Here is an 8,965-nt window from a genome sequence, read left to right on the forward strand (position 1 = left end):
TTCCTTATATATGTTGGGTCTTGTTGCTCTTCATATATTTACATACATAATCAACACACATTATGTGTTTCAAACAAAGAGAAAATCAAGAAAGATAGCATACATAATTTACTTAAAGCTTCTAGCCAATACTGTAAAGAAAATTTTTGGGCTTTACCATTCTTAGATAAACCTTTGCCTATCTGCACGAAGAAACGAAAATGTTAGTGAAATTAATTACTTATAGAATTGATGTGATCCAAATTTACTTTGACAGCTCTAGTTCTTGCTCTTGACCATCACGAAATTGATGTCTCATGCTTCTCAAGATCAAGAAATGAAATAGAAGTGTGTTCGACTTATGCCAACTGTAAAAGCTTCCACCTGTAACAAATAGAAAAGGGTATCAGAAAAATCTGAAATCAATACAACTTTATTTTAATAGAAAGGAAATCAAAATACATACTAACTTTGCTGAATGAATATTGTACTCTATGTTAATTTTCATCTCGTCCTAAAGCTTTTGCATACTTTCTCCAAATTTATAGTTGTCTCATGTTCTGTGCTACTACTATATGCCAAAAGCTGTAAGGTTTGTCATGTTTTTCCTTTAAGGATAAGGACTTGACAAACTTATCAGTTTGGGAATGTTAAGCAAGTATTTCTAATGGACTGTATAAGCTTGCGAGAGAAAAGTAGATGCACGAAAATAAATGTGCATTTTCAATCAACATTTTATGGTCCTTAAAAACACACGTTTCACAAAGAGATATTACTTGAATTGCGAAAATTCTAATTAAATGAGCTTCTTGATCATTAGTCGCGGCTTCAACAATACATAACTTTATAAACGCATCATGTGTACATTCAAGTTGAAAATAAATATTGGAAAGTGTGAAAAGTCCTCTAACCAAAAAAATGATATAGAGAGATAAGAATGATAACTACTGACCAAATACACACCAGATTTCTTAACTGATAAAATTGTGTCATGTGTTTTAGAAGAATAGTTTTTATGATTAATAAAAGAGTAAAGAGACAATTACGGTTATAACTTGTTGAAGAAGGATAAGACTGAGTCGGCACTCTATTAGACATCAAAAGAAACGTATCCTAAATATTTCATTTCAGATCTCAAAGAACATAATACCAAGATAAGAGAACTATGGATGACCTAAGAATATACAGTTGAATATGCATGACTTTTTGTGTCAGCTTTGTATTTGTTGTCACGACTCAAATACCTAACCCGTCGTGATGGCGCCTATCGTGGAACTAGACAAGCCGACATTCTCAATATGCTTTCAATATATGATAGAAATGAGCTAAAGGAATTAAATTAACCGGAGGTTTACATAATAACAGGGTTAAACCCAAAACACAAGTGCGGAATAATAGCCCGACATCGGGGTGTCACTAAGTCATGAGCATCTAACAACCAATCTAGAAATAGAGTCTACTACAATCTGTACCAAATGCCAATACAAGAGAGAAAAGACAATAAGAAAGGAGAAACAAGAACTGCGGATGCCAGCAACTACCTCGTAAGTCTCCGATAATCAGCTCGCGCACGAATTCAGCGACTGTCAGAACCATACACACCTGGATCTGTACATGAAGTGTAGGGTGTAGCATGAGTACAACCAACTCAGCAAGTAACGGAATTAAATAAGGAACTGAGAAGCAGTGACGAGCTATATAAAAAAAATACAGATCATTTCAAAAGTTTTCAGTAAAGAGTGAACATGCTTTCAAATCCGGTGGTATAAGCCAATTCAGTTCGAGCTCAAGTAAAACAGATATGAATCCTCCATAAATTTCACAACAACAATAGATAACAACTAAGTACAACAATAAATAAAAACAAATACAGTCTCTCAAGGCAGCAGTCACTCAACTCATCTCAACAGCTCATATTATCGGCTCTCAGCCCTCAACACATACTCTCAATAGGTACCTACGCTCACTGGGGGTGTACAGACTCCAGATGGGCTTCTTCAACCCAAGCGCTATATTGTTGCGGCGTGCAACCCGATCCAATATTGTTGCGGCGTGCAACCCGATCCAATATTGTTGCGGCGTGCAACCCGATCCATATACCTCACAACTCGTAGTTCGGCACTTAGGCCTTGTCTAACCGACCCAATATTTTTGTGGCGTGCAACCAGATCCAATATTGTTGCGGCATGCAATCCGATCCAATATCATTGCGGCGTGCAACCCGATCCAAATATTATTGTGGCGTGCAACCCGATCCATATACCTCACAGCTCGCAGCTCGACACTCAGGCCCTATCTCAGTCACTAACTTCTCCAACCCCTCGGACTCACAGAATATCATAATAATTACCCCAAACAGAGAATACAACAAGTATCAACAAGAAATGAGAGGAAACAGAGATATAACACACAAGTAAGACTATGAATGAGTGCAAGACAGCAATTAGCAGTCAATTCAATAAGTATACGACCGCTGCGGGTCCCAACAGTGAAATCATATGGCCTAAGCATGGTTTCTAACATGAAAGGCAGTCAATTGCTCAAAGACAAAAAAAATAAGTAATAACAATGGCTATTCGACTTTACAGTCTTACGGAACGGACCAAGTAACAATCCCTCATGGTTCCCGCTCACACGTCCGTTACCTAGCATGTGCGTTACCTCCAAATATTCACATCATACAAACTCTCGGGGTTTCATACCCTCAAAACCAGATTTAAGACTGTCACTTACCTCAAACCGCGCAAAATCCTACTCCGAAATGCCTTTGACCCTCGAATCAATCTCCAAACTCCCCGAATCTAGCCACAAGCAGTACGATATAATTAATATAAGCTAAAAGAATCAATCCCACAAGAAAAATACGAAATTATAAGCCAAAAATTCGAAATCGCCCTAAACCCGGCCCCCTGGGCCCTCTCGAAATCTGGCAAAAGTCACAAAAATTGAAAGTTCATTCAGTCACGAGTCTAACCATATCAAATTTACTCCAATCCGATAACAAAATCCCATTCAAAACCTCAAAAATCTAACTCAAGAACACTCCACCTTCTTCCCCAATTTTTCACCCCAAATCACAAATTAGATGATCCAATTAAAGATATAATCATGGGTTTTAACCAAATCTAAGTAGGAATCACTTACCCCAATCAACTCCACAAAAATTCCTTCAAGAATCGCCAAATTCCGTGTTCTCTAGCTCAAAATATGCAAAATGAGTTCAAACCCTCGTTTTTGAAATTAATACTATCTGCCCAGATTTCTTTCTTCGTGAACGCGACCGTCCTCTCGCGTTCGCGCAAACCACTCAGACAGCCTCTCAACGTAACTCTTCGTGAACGCGAAGCTTTGCAAACTTAGACCTTCGCGAACGCGTCCCTTACCTTGCGAACGCGTAGAACAAAAGACTGGGGGTCCCCAGCTACCTCACTCCCCTTCACGAACGCTACGCCACTCACGCGTTCGCGATGCACACACTGCCATACCTTCGCGGATGCGTAGAGCAAAATCTCACCAAATCAGAAACACTCTTCGCGAACGCAAGGCTCCTCTCACGAACACGTAAGAAGAAACCAGAAAAATGCAGCAGCAGATATCAGCTATCTCACCAAGGCCAAAACTGATTCATTAACTACCCGAAACTCACCCGAGGCCCCTGAGACCTCAACCAAACATACCATCATGTCCCAAAACACTATATGAACTTAGCTGAATCCTCAAACCACCTCAAATAACATCAAAAACACAAATTACTCTCCAATCCAAACTTAATGAACTTCAAAATTTCTAAATTCTACAAACGATGCCGAATCATACCAAACCACATCCGATTGACCTCAAATTTTGTACACAAGTCATATTCAATATTACGGACCTACTCCAACTTCCAGAATCAGAATCCGACCCCCGATATCAAAAAGTTAACCCCCGGTCAAATTTTCCAAAAATTCGAGTTTCGCCATTTCAAGCCTAAATTAGCTACAGATCTCAAATTCACAGTCCGGACACGCTCCTAAGTCCAAAATCACCCAATAGAGCTAACGGAACCGACGAAACTCCCTCCCGTAGTCGTCTTCACACAATTCTGACTACGGTCAAAATTCTAAGACTTAAGCTTCTGTTTTAGGGACTATGTGTCCCAAATCACTCTGAAACCAAAAACAAGACCTCCTGATAAGTCACGTAAGCAAAAACAAATACGGGGAAAACAGAAATCATGTGGTACAAATCCCCCTCTTTATGAGGAAACTCAAGCTCTCCATTAGAAATTCCCTCATTTACATATATATAGATATAGTGGGTCTCATCAGATCGATTGTCATAACACAAATCGGAAAAATTCACAGATACATTGGCTTCTTACAAAATATTACGCATGATTCCATGAGGATATGATATAGAAAATGCCGAGGCGTACGGCCCGATCCAACATAAATATTTAAACTGAGCACTGCCGAGGGTCGAACGGCACGAACCATAGATACATCTATTAAACTGCCGAGGCGAACGACCCGCTCCCATGAGAGTGTGGTACATAAATCCTGCCGAGGCGAACGGCCTGATCCCATTAGAATAAGAAGCTTTGACGGGTCCTTGACCCCACTCACGAATAAACGTGTGAGTTGTAATTTCTTTAACCAAAACCTTTCAATGAAGTATATATATATATCACAGAAACATACCGTAGGAGGAGTGAAGTTATTCGATGATGAATCGTGAAATCGTGAAGTCTCTACAATAACAAGTCTAGTCTTAAGTAGAAATATAAAATAGAGGAATTTAATAGGCGAGAAAATTCTCAAATAGTGCAGCTGCATCATGATATGAACCTAAGCCTACCCGGACAATAACATGAATATAGCTACGTACGGGCTCTCATCACCTCGCGCGTACGTAGCCCCCACAACAAGCAGCACACATCAACATACAACACCTAGGGGTATTTTCCCCCCTCACAGAGTTAGAGAGGAGACTTACCTCGTCTCAACGCTTACTTTCCGGTCCAAAATTGTGCTTTAAATCCTCAACTTGGTGCCAAACGACCTGAAACTAGTCAAATGTTATATAAAATAGTCAATACATGCTCAAGAGTTCACATCCTAACTATTAAAGTGATGTTTCCAACCCAAATTGAAGAATTTCTAAAATTCACCCCGGGCCCACGTGCCTGGATTCCGAAAATGTTCGAAGATAACCACTACCCATAATATCAGGAACTCAAATATATGATTTGTTCTCAATTCCATGCCCTAATTCGTGGTCAAAATCCAAAAATATAAATTTCTAGGTTTCTTTTAAAATCCCATAATTTCTATAAATTTTCATGCTTGAATCCATGTAAAAACTATTTATTTAACTCACAATGTGAAGAAATCACTTACCCCGTTATAGTTGATGAAGATGGCACTCCAAAAGAGCTCCAAAATCGGCTCCCATGGACGAAATGAAGTGAAAATGAGCCAAACTCCCGATTTAAAGAGAACACACTGCCCAGCGTTCATCGCACCTGCGGTGACCTGGCCGCTTCTGTGGCTCCGCAGGTGCGGTCCAAATTCCGCTCCTGCGGTCCAGACCACCTAGCCAAGAACTCGCACCTGCGGAAGTCTTTTCGCTTCTGCGGGCATCGCAGGTGCAACCTGCTCTCGTGCATCTGCGCATATATACGCACCAACGACGGCTGCCTCGCTCATGCGCACTCGCAGGTGCGCTGCTCCAGTCCGCTTCTGCGAATCCACCAGCTCCAGTCCATTCACACTTCTGCGAGCAATTCATCACACCCGCGGTCTCGAACCTGCGGCCAAAGTCACGCATGTGCGATTACACCAGAAGCATTAAGCTTCAAAAATTCTTAAGTCCGAAAATCGATCCGCTAACCTTCCGGAATCCACCCGAGACCCCCGGGACCTTAACCAATCATACCAACGTGTCCCAAAACACATTACGAACTTACTAGAACCTTCAAATCATATCAAACAATGCTAAAATCAAGAATCGCACCCCAATTCAAGCTTAATAAACTTTAGAACTTTAAACCTCTACATTCGATGCCAAAAGCTTTCAAATCACGTCGCGCACAAGTCACATTCGACATTACGGACCTACTCCAACTTTCGGAATCGGAATTCGGCCCCGATATCACAAAGTCCACTTCCGGTCATATTTCTCAAAAACCTTCGAATTTCTAACTTTCGCCAAATGACCTCGAAATGACCTACGGACCTCCAAATCTACTTTCGGACATGCTCCCAATACCAGATTCACCGTATGGAGCTATTCCCAGACTCAAAATCCCAAACGGACATCGATAACATTGAAATAGACCTCAACCCAATTTTTATGATATTTTTCCAAAGTGCCAACTTCCACAATAGGCGTCGAAACGCTCCCGAGTCATCCAAAACCCGATCCGGACATACGCCCAAGTCCAAAGTCATCATACGAACCTGTTGAAATCTTCCAATCCCGATTCTGAGGTCGTTTACTCAAAAATCAAACCTTAGTCAATTCTTCCAATTTAAAGTTTCCGAAATGAGAGTTTTCTTTCTAAATCAACTCCGAACTTCCCGAAATTCAATTTTGACCACGCGCACAAGGCATGATACCTGAAGTGAGACTACTCAAGGTCTCAAACTGTCGAATGACGTGCTAGAGCTCAAAATGACCGGTCGGGTCGTTACAGATTGTGGTCTAATTGAGTTAGATTATTCCCAGACATAAAGATGCCATATCTTTCACCTTTTGCCTTAGGATCTTGGCCACAAGAGGGTAAAGCTTCAACTATATCCTATTGAGCACATCCTGCAAAGCAAAAGCGTATAATTATATCTAACGTGCCTACATCTATGCATATATAGTTAGATTGAGACTCGGCGTTAACCTCCCACTATCATAATGCAGCGATAGACATAATAAAGCAAAAAACTTAAGAAAAAATAATTACCGGGAGTCTACAGAGCATAGGCCCACCAGAAAAGAAAATTTGATTTAATCTTGAAAAAGAATGGTATGAAAACAGTTTAGCCCAAAGGAAGAAATAGAAGATCCAAAAAAGGTTGCTACTATAAAACTCTAACAGAATGAGAAGAATAATACCTAGATTGGATAAATAAAAGGAAAAATAGGCAAAATAGAACTTACTTTATTACTGAATATATACTCCCTTTGTCGATCACATTAGAAGAGTCCCACAGATCCTCCTTGTGAAAAATACTGCAAAAATACAAAAGAAACAAAACCTACTTAGAAGTAAATTAATTAAAATTGAAATGCAGAACCTGCACTTTTTCAAATAAAAAAATAGCACCTTTTCTGGATGAAATTGTGAACCGATGATTTCGAATCCATAACCATGGTTTAACAATGTTGTTGCCGACGAACTTTTAGCAATTCAAAATTTTACTTCAAAATTGAACTCTGGAGTACACGAATGTAGAATCATTATGGATACCTTGAGCGGGAGATGTGAAATTGCAGAAATTTCAAGCCCACGCATTGAACAAAGTTCGCGATTAAGAAAAATAGGAGGAGAATCATTTATGAGGGAGAAAGTGCGAATGAATAGTCCAGAACGTGGGTCTTGTTTCAGTTTTTTTACCTTTGCAGTTTTTAACCTTTTCAGTTAGTTTGAGGGAGAGAGTGTGTGAGTTAGTCTAAGTATTTTGTTGCCCACGTTTGAGAACAATCAATCATGGAGTATTTTCTTTTTTGCTTTATTACTATTTCTATGGCAATTTTTTGTTTGATGAATTTATAGCTTTATAATAAATTAAATAAAAACTAATGAAAAATGTGGGAGTCTATTTTTTGGAGTTAGAATAATTTCTTTTTTAGTTTTCAATTTAGAAAAGTAACTACCCAAAACGTGGGATTCCATGATATTAATAACTTAACTTGTTAATTATTTAAATTGTTGTAATTTTTTTCTATTTTAATTTTGTTTTAATCTCCAAAAGTATTGGACTTTTGTCATAAAACATGACATGTGTTGATATTTCATTTTGACACTTGGCATAATTTCATGGATTTGCTTCTCCTTTTATATATTAATAGATTATTTGATTTCCTTATTGATTATTTTCAATATTCTTTGTCATTCATTTTTGGGAAAGTGTATCAAATCGATTGTTGGTGTCTTAAAATATAAAATTAATTGATTTGACTTATTAAATTTATTTTACGTTAAATAGTTTGGTGCCTATCGAGGGCCCTGACAATCATTCATTTTTCCCTCAAAATTTTTATTGATTTCGCATCTGTCCAATAAAATATCTTCGATTTACATTTGCTGAGTTTAATTTTACAACAAAAAAAAAATTATGTCTGGAGTTAACCCTACTAACTAGTAGGTAGTGTATTTCGAAGGACTTCATAAGGTACATAAGCTGGACAACATGTAGCTGCTCTACACCTACAATATTAGTGATATGCAAGGAAGAGGTTTCAGGAGGAGATTCACACATAGGGCGAGGAATTGAGCTACAGTTCTGGACACAAGAGGTCATGGTCACAACACTGCCCAATTTTATATGGGTGAGGCACTGCTTTTCAAAGGCGTATATAGGCTACACGAGATGGAAAATAAGGAGTTGCTTAGCATCAACAACACCTACAACACACAAGGAAGGTATTACATGGGGAGCTTCACATTCAAAGGAAGGGATCATGAACAAAATCTGGGCTCAAAATGGCATAGTCACCATGCACATTAAGTACTGGACACTTGAAAAAATGCAATGTTTGGTTGCAGATCCGAGTATCTCAAATATTTGCAGGTACTCAACACATGAGAATGCACTCTTTCATGCAAAGGATATAATCACCACAAGGTCGAAAATCACTAACAAGCAGGGCCAATATGACAAACACACAAGAATTATAGTGAATTGTGGCCATTTTTGTAATTTAATTTTTATTACTTTAGCCACTTTTTAGTACATAATGTGATATCAATTTTAAGCACATCACTCAAGATTGATAATAGGGAGTA

The 8,965-nt window shown here is 38.8% G+C and overlaps 1 long non-coding RNA gene across 2 annotated transcripts; it reads right to left on the bottom strand.

Annotated features, from left to right (window-relative positions):
- Window positions 1-1,309: 1,309 nt before the first annotated feature.
- On the bottom strand, window positions 1,310-7,587 carry LOC107826938 (uncharacterized). Of its 2 annotated transcripts, none has more exons than XR_001657386.2 (3): window positions 7,283-7,587; window positions 7,117-7,188; window positions 1,310-1,587 (listed from the first exon to the last, which is right to left on the bottom strand). It is a non-coding gene; the product is annotated as an uncharacterized LOC107826938 (long non-coding RNA). The 2 variants fall into 2 exon arrangements; XR_012697567.1 differs by lacking the exon at window positions 1,310-1,587 and adding an exon at window positions 4,188-6,777.
- Window positions 7,588-8,965: the final 1,378 nt, after the last annotated feature.

The sequence above is a fragment of the Nicotiana tabacum genome, chromosome 12 (genome assembly GCF_000715075.1).
Source record: "Nicotiana tabacum cultivar K326 chromosome 12, ASM71507v2, whole genome shotgun sequence".
NCBI lineage: Eukaryota > Viridiplantae > Streptophyta > Magnoliopsida > Solanales > Solanaceae > Nicotiana > Nicotiana tabacum.